This window comes from Sorex fumeus, unplaced genomic scaffold (assembly GCF_029834395.1).
Source record: "Sorex fumeus unplaced genomic scaffold, SorFum_2.1 ptg000003l, whole genome shotgun sequence".
Classification (NCBI taxonomy): Eukaryota; Metazoa; Chordata; class Mammalia; order Eulipotyphla; family Soricidae; genus Sorex; species Sorex fumeus.
In genome coordinates this window covers 5678947-5691781 of record NW_026606060.1, presented here as the reverse complement: position 1 = coordinate 5691781, position 12835 = coordinate 5678947, and the positions used below count along the sequence as shown (strand labels likewise).

The 12835-nt window shown below is 47.1% G+C and overlaps 1 protein-coding gene and 1 pseudogene across 2 annotated transcripts in view; both read left to right on the top strand.

The window, feature by feature from the left end:
* Nucleotides 1-12835, top strand: part of PRKCE (protein kinase C epsilon) — a 499857-nt gene that overhangs the window by 240648 nt on the left and 246374 nt on the right. The window lies entirely within an intron of this gene.
* LOC130029516 (uncharacterized) lies at nt 7176-7277 on the top strand (annotated as a pseudogene).

Genomic DNA, 12835 nt, shown 5'->3' with positions numbered 1-12835 from the left:
ACCTGGTGGAGCTTGGAGACCCCCAGAGCCATGCCTCATCATGTCCAGGGGACCATGTGGTGCAGAAGATCGAGCTGGGTCAGCCCCGTGCAAGGTGGGTGCTTTAGTCCCCGCGGTATCTCTCCAGCCCCAATTTCCCCTGCCCAGATTTGAAAACTTCTCCTGCCCAACAGTGGGGAATCTGTGTTTCTCTCTTGCCAAAAGTCACCGGCTGGACCCCAAGCCGTGGAATAAATGTTTCCATTGTCCGAGACAACGTAGGCACGTAGGCACGTGGTAGGTTCTAAGAGAATGATAATGGGGATGCTGAGGGAAGCCAGATTCCTCGTTGCTCCTCCAGTGTGGCTAGAGGAACAGTGCTTCCCCGGGTTGATGCCAGGCGATCATGTTTTATTCATCATCTGGAGAATCACTCTCCAGGCATGCAGGGTAGATGATGTCAGCTTTTCCATCTCCGTTGAGTAAGACTGCTGAGCCCGTGCTCTGCTCAGGACAAGGGCGTGGTGCCCAGCACATTGGGGCGGGCACGCAGAGACCAGGCATGTGCAGTGGACCGCAAAAGGCAGAACCGCCCCTGCCGAAGGGGGCAGGGCAGACAAGGGTTCCCCGGAGCTGGTGCTTGCACTGTGCCTGAGGCCCCTGCAGGGATGCTGTGCCCTGCAGGGCACAGTTTCTACTGATGGAAAGGACAGCTGAGAAAGAGCCCAGCAGTTTACCTGGTGCTCCCCGGCCGGGTCACACCAGAGGCTGCCTCTGCTTGGTGTGTGTGTGTGTGTGTGTGTGTGTGTGTGTGTGTGTGTGTGTGTGTAGTGGGGGTGGGAGGGGTATCCTGGAGCCTGGCTTCCCTCTTACCCAACTTACCTTACCTCTGCTGGATGCACAGTGGGTCTTGGGGGGTCGGTGAGATGGTCATTCTGCCCCCCTCTCCCTGATTGGGTTGCCAGGGAATCAGGGGACAGAGCCGGGCTTCAAATGGCTCTGCCCAGAAAGAGCCAAGAACCTGTCCTGCTCCCTCCTATTTCTGGAAGGATACGTGGTCAGGTCCTCCAAAGGCAGGGATACTGCCTCCATCCTGCTTTTTTTCCTTTTTCTTTTTTCCCTTTTTTGGCTTTTTGGGTCACACCCAGCGACGCTCAGGGGTTACTCCTGGCTCTGCACTCAGGAATTACTCCTGGCAGTACTGGGGGACCATATGGGATGCTGGGGATCAAACCCAGGTCAGCTGTGTGCAAGGCAAATGCCCTACCTGCTGTATGATTGCTCTGGGCTCTCCTAACTCTTTTTCTTCCTGTCTTTCTCTACCCCTGGGTCTTTGTTTATTGGAGTCATATCTCTGAATCAAGACATTGCCTTTTCTTTTGGGTAAACAGCATAATGTACACATTTTCTTTATAGAGCAAGGCAATTTGGGGTTGATATGCCTTTATTAAATACACAAATGCTTTTATCAGAATAAATTAGAGAGAAAATATATTCAATTGGATAATTCTCACGAATAGATATTTACTTGGTCACTAGTATCCAGAGGTGACCTTTGTGGAGTCCAGATGCAGCCTCGAGAGAAAGCTGTGTTGGGAGACAAAATGAGCATCGATAGTTGTATCGTGGGCAGGAGAGAACAGTGGGCAGGGGTGAGCCCTTGTCTTGTATATGTCTGACCTAGATTTGATCCCCAGCACTGCATATGTCTTCTGAGCCCTCCAGCAGTGACCTCTGAGTGCAGAGCTAGTAAAAGGCCCTGAGCACCACTGAGCGTGCCCCACTCCCCCCAAAAAATCCTATTTGTATTCATGCTGTTATTAAGTTTTCCATTTGAAATATCCAAAAATCGTATTAACATGCACCCCAAATATTTAGAGAATTATTCGTTCTTTGGTTCAGTTAAAACTATGCCTATTATCGTTTTGTCCATCTATCTGCTTTTTTGTTTGTCCTTTGATTTTGGGCACATACCCAGCAGTACTCATACCTTACTCCTGACTCTGCACTCAGGGTCACTCCTGGCAGGGCTGAGGGGATGGTATGTGATCCTAGGGATTAGAATGGGGGTGGCACAGGTAAGGCAAGCACCCTCCCTACTGTACTATCTCTCCATTTCCTATCTATGTGTAAATTTCCTTCCATGTAACTTTGACTAGAGCTCCCCCCCCACCGACAAAATTATCTCATGGAAGTTAATACAGTTATTTATTTTGGGCGTTGGGGTGGGTCACAGCCAACAGCGCTCAGGTGTTACTCCCAGACCGGTGCTCAGGTCACTCCCTATGGTGCTTGGGGTACTTTATATGGTCAAACTGGAGATCAAACCAGACTCGGCTGCATCCACCCCTGTATGCTGACTCTCTAACCTTTAGGCCAGTGCTGTGCTGCTTTACCTCAGTTTATATCACTGCTAAGGCAGCTTGTCTGTTCTAGGGAAGCAGTGCTTTAATTTTGTTGTTGGCCCATGCTAACAGAATTATTGCTTGGTAGTTTTTTATTTTACATTTTTATTTTTAAAAACTGAGAAAAATTGTATATAGGTCAAAGAGATGAATAAATAGCTACTGCTGAGAACATAAAGCAATTGTGGCTAAGTGGGAGGGGACGCTTGCCCACGATAGCTGCTGACTCTGGGTTCATGGAGAGATGGGTCATATTTTCTGCAAGTGCATTTGGGGATTTGTGTGTCTCTTTGATCTCTGCCTTCTCTTCTGGTCTCTGGCTAAGAGAGGTCTGGCTGGCGGTGACTAACATACAGTAAGATGTATTTCAGATATTTCAGACATATCCTGCACCCTCAGACATCCAGATCTTTTCAGGGCTGGAAACTCAGTCTCTACAGATTCAATTTGTTAAGGATTAACTTTTAATAATAACCACTGCTGACCCAGATGTAATGAGAGGGACAGACGGCTGAGCAGATATGTTTGGTTGAATCTTTGATGTAATTTTGCACAATGTACAACAGTTACTTAAGAAGTATGTGCCTAGGGGCTGGAGCGATAGCACAGTGGGTAGGGTGTTTGTCTTGCACGAGGCCAACCCGGGTTCGATTCCCAGCATCCCATATGGTCCCCCGAGCACCGCCAGGAGTGAATCTTGAGTGCAGAGCCCAGGAGTGACCCCTGTGCATCACCAGGTGTGACCCAAAAAGAAAAAATATATAAACTCAACTATTACTCTTAAAAAAAAAAGAAGGAGAAGGAGAAGAAGAAGTATGTGCCTTTTGTGACTCAGCCAGCCGTTCCACCTCTGCCAGTTTGTACTGAGCATATACCTGGGAAAGCAGAGGCACATAGAAGAGACAGTGGACAGTTAGACACAGTAGTTTCATCATGAAATACAACATATAGTAGCCACAGTCTCTTTTTAAAGAAGGTTTGAGTAGCAGTATGTTCTGTATAATTGTGTCTTGTACAATCAAATGGTGTTTTTCACTTTATTTGGGTTGTGATTTTTTTGGCCATTCCTCTTGATGTTTAGGGGTTTCTTCTGGTTCTGCACTTAGGAATTACTCTTGATGGGACTTGGGGGGGACCATATCAGGTGCCAAGGATCAAACCAGTTTGGCCTTGTGCAAGGCTGTTTGCCCTCTGCACTGGACTATCACTCTAGCCCCTATTCTTCGACATTTAAGCACCCGAGGGCTGGGACCTGTCTTGGAAGTTAAAACCAAGGTGGTAGTCCAGTGGCTTTCAACCATTCCATATCTGAAGACTGGTGCTGGTCTGTGGAAATAATATGGAAATGCTCTGAAACCATTCCAAATACTCCATTTATTTTAAAGGCTAGAAATAGTGTCTATTATTCTTGAATGAGATAAAAAGAATCCTAAGAATACAGTTCACATTTTTGTAAGAAAAATAAACACAAGGAAAACATTAAAAATTATATATGAAAGTGATAACATTTGATATCTTTGTGTGAGGGAGTATGATGATCTGTCTAAAACTTGAACAGAATAATTTATACCAGCACCGTGCACTGTCCTCCTGTTGTTCATCGATTTTCTCGAGCAGGCCCAGTAATGTCTCCATTTTGAGACTTGTTACTGCGTTTGGCATACTGAATATATCACGGGTAGCTTGCCAGGCTTTGCCGTGTGGGCGAGATACTCTTGGTAGCTTGCCGTGCTCTCTGAGAGGGGCAGAGGAGCTGAACCCGGCTCGGCTGGGCTGGCTGCGCACAAAGCAAACACCCTACTGCTATGCTATTGCTCCAGCCCAATTTATACCAGAATGGTGTGAAATGAAGTTTTTTCAGGTCATATTCCTAAGACAGTTGATACCTGTGTTAAGTATCCATTCCTTCATAGCACACAACATAGATTAGCTGTTCCGTACAACGAACATTTACTAGCTTGAAATCTCTGTGGGCCAGAGATTTAGGAGAAATTAGCTGTGATGAGTCTAGCTCAGGGACACTTCTGGTGGGCAGCCAGGCTTCAGGCTGCTACTAAAGTTGACATCTTGCTGTTTGAAAGCTTGCTGGGGGCAGAGGATCCACTTCTGGCCCCGTGTCTCCTCGGCTGTGGGCTGGAGACTGGGTTCCTCGAAGTGTGATTCTGTGCCAGAGATACTCGAGCTTCCTTACAACATGGTAACTGACATAGCAGTGAGATCGACAGCAAGAAAGTCAAAGAAGCCCAGGATCTCCTTGGACCTTGCCTTAGAAGCTCCTTGTCATAATTCATAGTCTTCATTAGAAACACGTCAGTAACTCCAGCCCACATTTAGGGTAGGAGGAGAATTAGGTTTTAACTCTTGAAAAGTAATGTACAGAATGATTTGTGGACATACTTGCAAGCAACCCAAAACACAGGGACTCACTTTCCATCATTCACACATTAGTGTGATTAACATCTGTCTTTCCTCTCATTGGGCAATGGAGAACCATCTTAAAGGATGGGACTTTGCTTTCAGTGGAGCAGGTTTTTTTTTTTTTTGTCTTTTGGGGTCATATCTGGTGGTGCTCAGGGGTTACTCCTGGCTCTCCACTCAAGAATCACTCCTGGCAGTGGTCGGGGGGCCATATGGGATGCCAGGGATCGAACCTGGGTCAGCCACGTGCAAGGGCAAATGCCCTCCCTGCTGTACTATTGTTCCAGCCCCACAAGTTCGTTTTTTTTTTTTTTTGCTTTTTTGGGTCACACCCAACCAATGCTCAGGGGTTACTCCTGGCTCTGCACTCAGGAATCACTCCTGGCGGTGCTTGGGGGACCAAATGGGATGCTGGGAATCGAACCCAGGTCGGCCGCGTGCAAGGCAAATGCCCTACCCGCTGTGCTATTGCCCCAGCCCCACAAGTTAGTTTTTATTGAGTGATATTTACTTAGAAAGATGTGAGGGGGGTGGGAAAGAAAAGGAATTATATATTCAAGACATGAAAGATAAAGCAAACAAGCAAGCAAAGAGAGACACAGAGATGAGCTTACGAGATACATGTTCAAGAGAGAACATGGGCTTGAAGAGAAACCAAGACTTTGGTTATGAGACTAATATGACTCCTAGGCAGGGCTAGAAAAAGCCCGTCTCAACTCTGGGTTCACATGGAGAACTGCAACAATTAAAAGAATTTCTGGAATAAATGCTTCTTTTGATTTGGGGAATAGAAAGGAGTGTGGGTTAGGCCACACATGGCAGTGCTCTGACCTTACTCCTGGCTGGTTTTTAGGGGGCCCACTCCTGGTTCAATGCTCTGGAGACCATTATGGTGATGGTTGTGGTCCAGAATTGGCTGATACAAGGGAAGCACCATATCCACTGTACTATATTTCAGGCCCATGCTTTTCCCCTATGCTTCATCCTATGCTTCATTTTTCCCAGGGTGGATGAAGGTGCTGGAGACTGAACTCAGGACCTCACACCTGGCAAGCCAGGTAGTTGCCAGGATTTTAGGCTACAGAAGACTAAAGTGTAGACCACACGAAGCGGTTGTTGGAGTGGGAGTTATTAAGAAGGCTAAGTTCTCTCACTGGAATCAGAAAGTCAGTCCAGTCTCCTTAGGCTGCGTGTCTGCTTGCTCATCGGCTCAGGGGTTGTGTGTTCATTCCACACTCTGCTGAGTGGGAAAGGGGAGTGAGGTTAGAGACCACAATTTGTTCTCTTCAGCATCCAAATCCAGCAGGTTGGTGCCAGCATTTTGAATCAGACGGAGCCCAGGCTGAGTTTGAGTTTCAGGAAATAGTTTTCTCAGATGGCCTTCTTCTCCGAAGGTCACAGAGCTCTGAAAACTTTTATGTCTTTGGAAATTAAAGCTCGTTCCCTCCACTGATGTTTATAGGCTCGTGGAGTGTTGGGCAAAGATAAAACCAGGCAATTGCATTCAGATGGCTGTAATTTCCACTCCCCCTGCCTTCCAGCTCTTAATGGCCAATGCCGTGCAGTTTCCAGAGGCCCTTTCCTGCCCTTCCAGAGGCGTAAGAGTGTGTAAGTGCTGCATGGAGCAGTTCTGATCTTTTGCTGTTGAGCAGGGCTGTTTGCAACAGATGCTGACACCAGCATAGAAGAAGATTCCCTCTTCTTTAACTTCTGTTTCCAGAGAAGTCATTCTAAATATTTAGAAACCATCTTTGTGCTATTGGTTCAGGATGAGCTCTGAAAACAAATTATTTTTATTTAGCTGTGTGTAACCTCTGCCCGTGCCTTGGTCAGCAAATGAAGTCTCCTCCTAAGCTTCTTCTCTTTAGAGCCACTCGGCAGCCACGGACATGAGTGGGTCCTGTGACGTGAGGAGAAAGGGCAGCTGATCATGGTCAACAGTCAGCACAGTAAAGCAAACTAATGTGTTGATGGGATATGGGATTTCAGATTCCTATGAGAAATTGAAAGCCTTGTGTATTGCCCTGGTGAGTGTAAAATGGTGCAGGAAATTTGGGGGACATATTCTTAAAAAAACAATAATTACATAGATTGTTGTTCTTGGGAATTCTATTTGATATATATAAGGTAAAGGTAAAGGCCCTCCCGTTGTTCATCTATTAGCTCGAGCGGGCCCAGTAACGTCTCCATTGGAGACTTTGTTGTTACTGTGTTTGGCATCTCGAATACCTCACGGGGAGCTTGCCAGGCTCTGCCGTGCGGGCGAGATACTCTCGGTAGATTGCCGGGCTCTCTGAGAGGGGCGGAGGAATCGAACTCGGGTCGGCCATGTTGGCTGCGTGCAAGGCAAACGCCCTACCGCTGTGCTATTGCATTGCTTCTCGTCCTTTTGGCTAAGATCAAGTGTAGTATCTGTTCTTATCAGTTTAATTTGATACATATATACAAAGATACTCAAATAATTATCCAATTTTTAAATTTTTTAATTATTGAGGCTCATAGTTTATAATACTCAAATATTTGTAGTTGAAGTAAATGACAAATATTTTACACACATTTTTTACATTCAGAGTAAAAATTTAGCCCAAATGTAGAGAACAATCTGAACGTCTGCGCATAGAGGAATAGAGTTATAAACATAGTGTATACATCCAGTGGAATTTTCTAACTTAAAGGAATGAAATGCCGCTGCTGCCTGAGTGGCCCAGAGGACAGAATGCGGGTGGGAGAAGGCAACAGCAGAGACCCTCCTTGTGTGGTCCCACTTATATGAGCTCCTGGATGGTCAGTCTCCTAGAGATACAAAGTGGAGTGGCGGTCACCAGGGGCTGGGGGTGGGAGAGTTCAGGGTGGGGAAAGAAGGGGGGTGGCTTGGATATATAGTTTCAGTTTGAGAAGATGAAAAAGTCCTGGAGAAGGATGATGGCAGTGATGGCTTAACAGTATCAACGTACTTCATGTCACTGAACTCTGGACCAAAAAAGGAAACGGTGGCAAATTTCATTTACTATAGAGTAATTTTTTTCAATAACATTTAAAAAGATGCAAAATGCGGTTGATTTACAAATGCATGTCACGAGGCCCTAATCTGGGCATATAAGCAAAGCTGGTTGATAGAGCCTTGAGCCAGATGGAGGCTGGTTCTTCTGGTGGGGCTACTCAGTAAATATTTACTGATACAGATACTGTGGGAACTTAGTGAAACACAGAGTTAGATACTTAGTGGGGTGAAGAATCAGTTCGTCCCTGTAGATGGGATGGGAAGAGATAGCTGGGATGGTCCAGGAAAGCTTTCTGAAGCACTAACATTTGTATTATGCAGAATGATCAGATCTCTCACAATTGACTGAATCTGGAGTCCATTCGACCTGAAGTCTCATTGAAATTTCAGAGCTTTAGAAACTGCTGCAAAGTCCAGAACGGAATATGAATTGTGTCTGCAAAACAACAGTGTGTGGAATGTTCCTAATTGAATGCTTGAGGACTGAGATGGGAACAGGCAAGGCATTAGTGGTTTAGAATGTTAAAATGTTTCTTACAAAATACCAGATGCTCAAACCTGGCAATATTTTCACCCAGGAAATGTATTAGCTGGTTTGCATATTTTTCATTTAATTTTTTTCAGGAACCAAATCCAATGAAGTTTGCTATGGGCCTTCTTGGAAAGATTTTTCAAACCTTTCAGAACATAATTGATTTATAAAAATGAGTTTATTGCTCTACTTTTATCACTTGTTCTTGTTTCAAAGGATATCGGTTTATTTCACCTTGGAAACCAAGGCTATTTATGTAAAGCTTTGAGTGTGGAGTTTGAAGATTTTTTTTCTTTATAATTGACTTGTGATGGAAATATGCTTCTGGGATAATGGTGTGTGTGCACAGTTGATTTGTACAATGTGTTTAGATTTCCCATTATGTATTTCAGAGACTCTCCTATTGTTGCCCAGATTTTTATTTTTAAGCTAAGTCTCAAGTAGACGAAAGCTCCCTGAAGACTGTGGAAATGAAGTTGAATCATTACACGTTTGCATTTCATGGTCCTTGATTTGTGACAGCGAGCACAGTGCAGCCTCTGTTCAAACCCTGACGTCCAGCCAGGCACATTAAATAACGGAGTGAGGTGACTCCAGAGTCGAAGAGCAGGTCATTTTGCAATCCTTTCTTTCTGTGTATGTGTGTGTGTGTGTGTGTGTGTGTGTGTGTGTGTGTGTGTGTGTGTGTAAGCCTGCACAGCCGTCTTTGCCTTAAGATTGTGAAACGATAATTCCCAGGTCAGAAGAACAAATCATTTTCTAGGCTCCCAAAGCCACGTGCCAGGGGAATTTTGCCGTGTTTGGTTTTGCTTTCTTGTTTGAGCCATGCCTTAGGGTGCTCGGGGTAGAGTGGAATGGGGGTCCAGGTTGTGCTGGGGGTGGAACCCAGGCTTCCCACATGCAAAGCACATGCTCTTGCCCTGAGTTGTCTTCTCGGCCCATTCCTGGGGAATTTTGACTTAGAACTGGGAACTCTTTCAGTCTTGGAACTCTCTGGCCCTCTCTCCTACCCTTTCCTACTTGACCTGGTTTGGGTGGTAGGAGAAACAAGGGGGACGGGGTAGGGCTGGAGAAGTCAGAGCTGTTTGGTCCATTCCGGTAGAACTTGGGTGAGGCCTGGAAGGAGACAGAACTCACTGGGGAGCCCAACTGGGCTGGGAAGACTTTGGAAGAATCTAAACTAGGGCAGAAGAAACAAATATTAACTTAAGGCTTAGTTGTATTTGAGAAGCTCTCATCTGTTTCTAATCTCCACACATTCCCAGTAGAGATAGTAGTTATTAGGTGGGGAAAGTGGCCGCCTAAGATTGGAGAGTGCTGGAATCATCCATGAGGACTTTTCTTCCAGCAAGGCTTTTTATCTGCTGATTTTTACAGGAACTTTTCCAGATGTATGAAGGCTTGTGTAGCCCTCTCTCACTCAAACACACAGAGAACCAGAATTTCTACCCCCAACCCCGTCCTCGGAGATTCCTGTAGGAATAATGTTGTGCAGAGAATCGTTGAGTTGGTGATCTTCTCGCTGAAATGACCTCACTTCAGTGTGTACTTTAGTGCCAGTCCCTAGCCATAAAGTCAGAGTTTCAGAATCTCAAAGCCCAAAGGGATGGAGTGGAGGAAAATGAGAGGACTTCATCTCAAGAAACCCGTGAATGAGCATTCCCTGCCCTGTCCACCAAGACAGTCCAGGCTGGACTCCAGCGCCCACTGTCTATGGGGTCTCCAAGTTATTTTTTGATATATTAATAGACAGATGCCAGGTTCTGGAAAAATATTACTTCTCTGAATGCCATTCCTTTCTTCTCTTGAAACTTGAGGAAGAATTTTGTATCCACAGTACAGTCTACCACAAGTTCTCAGTTATAGCTGCCGGTCTGGGACTGCTTGATACAACACAGGGTGCCTAGCACACTGGAATTTCAGATCAACTCACTGTCATTTGTTCAGTGCAGTGGTGTCTCCGGTATTACATGTGCGGGACAGGGGGCGCTTACGAACACCAAAAATACTGATTTATTGTTTATTGAAAGGCTGGAGCAATAGCACAGCGGATAGGGTGTTTACCTTGCATGAGGCCAACCCAGGTTTCATTCTTCCGTCCCTCTTGGAGAGCCCGGCAAGCTACAGAGAGTATCCTGCCCGCACGGCAGAGCCTGGCAAGCTACCTGTGGCATATTCGATATGCCAAAAACAGTAACAACAAGTCTCACGATGGAGACGTTGCTTGTGCCCGCTCGAGCAAATGGATGAACAACGGGAGGACAGTGCTCAGTGCAGTTTATTGAAAACTAAAACCCAACTGGGCATCTTATCTTTTCACTTGTAAAGTCTGGCGCCCTCCTGCTGGACACTTGGTGAACCCAAGATAACACAGAACATAGTGGTTTTAAAGGAACAGGCTGAGCAGACAAAGGAGCAAAGAGAGATTCCCTTTCTAGACAGCCAGCCTGGAGTGCCCAGAAGAAATTAGAAAAGGTTTCAAGGAACACACGTGGGAGGGGGTGACATGGTGGGGGAGAGGCGGATGGACGGGACACAGTGGCAGCTTTGCTCAGCCCAAGATTGACATCCAAGGGACAAGAATTAAGGATGGGGTCCTGTATCCTCAAGTTCCCTTCCACGGCTGCCCCCTTTCTGCTGTAGCGCCTTCCCTTTGGGGGAGCTCTTATGGGGGGGTTATGAGAGCCTGGGAGATTGTTTGTTGGACTCCCCCACTTTCAAAAATAAACAGATGTAAGATCCAAACTTCATCTCCCCAGTGGCACAGATTTTCCAGCTGCTCTTGAAAATACAAAAAGCTTGGTGTTTCGTAGAAAGAAGCCAGTTATGTCTGGACCTCAGAAGCCCTGACCGGAGAAGCGTCCTCTCCCCAACAATGAACACAGGTGGGAGGGACTCAGGGCTGGGAGAGTTGGGGCCGGGAGTGGCTGGTTGACTCAGCCCAAAGCTGACCTCAGGGGGTGGAAGATGTCTCACACCTCCACCCCCTAGTTTTGCAATTTGCAGTGAGATTGAGGCCACCAAGTGATCACCAAGTAAAAACAAAGCCTTGGCTTAAAAAAGTCTCAGTATTGAGGAGGGACAGGTTCAGAGGGAGACAGGAGGGAGGGGTCCTGGGGGTTTTGGGGATTCTTCTCCCAGTCAAGAAAGGAACCCTCTTTTTTTTTTTAAATTGAATCACAGTGAGATGCAGTTACAAAGCTTTCATGTTTGAGTTTCAGTCATACAATGGTCGAACACCCATCCCTCCATCAGTGCACATTCTCTATCACCAGTGTTCCCAGTATCTCCCCCTTTCCCATCCCACCTCTCCCCCTGCCTCTATGGCAGACAATTTCCCCCAAACTCTCTCTCAACCTTTGGGCTTTATGGAAACGAACCCTCTTAGCTCCGGGTTGAGTGCTGGTTCCTAAATGGCCAGTACTTACCAGGCACTCTGCTTAGTGATCTTCTCGGGCGAAATCACCAGTTCTCCGTGGAACCTTGGTACCTTGGTCTCTCGGTACCCCGCCAGGTGGCTGCGCCCCTCTTGTCAGTGACTTCCCTGAGGCTTCCTCCTGTCTGCACCACACCCCCAAAGCCCAGCCCTGTCTAGAGAGGCCGTGAGCTTCCTGTTGCACTGGGTGAGGGCTTGGGGGTCTTTGCCAGGGTTGTGCCTTGGGGACTGGGGCATCCTGCAGATGCTGGGAGGACGTGGTGTTGTGACACCAGAAGCAGCAGTACTGGCTGCCGTGGTGTGACTACCCCAATAGTGCTCGCTGTGTATCCTATGGCAACACAGCTCTTCATTAACTCCGAGTGATTGGGGATCAGCCCGGGGAGGCTGCTTTCTGTGGCCAGGAAAACACCAGGGCCCCAGCAACCCTGACGCCAGCGCCCTTGAACTTCTCTGCTTGTTTCCCATCTTTGCCCTGCCCTGCCCCGCCACCCATTTGGGAGTTTGGGAGGAGGGGCGTGAGGAACGCACCAGTTAAACGTTCTTTCTGAGGTTGGGCTGCTCCCTGGAATAAATGAGTCCATTAGATTCCACAATCAATATCCAGCTTCTAAACATTATGTATATTGATGAGCTGATTGCCGGGAGGGGATTGAAGAGGGAATTGGAATCCGCTTTACGGGGATGGGGGGTGTTTGGCTGTGGACTTTCATAATCGGCTCAAAACCTCCTGCAATATAGTAAAAGAGAGCGTCGGTGCTGTGTACCTTCCTGAAGGTCCCCCTCCCATCCCCCCACCCCTCATCTTCCCAAGGGCCAGGAGAGCTGTTCTGGGTCTGCCAGCCGAGGCTTCTGCTGCTGTGGGCTTGAACCGAGAGAATCGGAGCCAGGCTGGCAAAGTGCAAGTGGGGTACTGAATGCATGGAGAGACAGCACCTCACAGTCCACGGGGAACACTGCCCAGCTCTGGTCTTGGGCAGAGTCCCGAGATAGGTGAGACACAGCTCTTACCATGCGAAGAAGCCTCCCAGACTGCATACAGACGTGGGCACGGCTGCATCCTG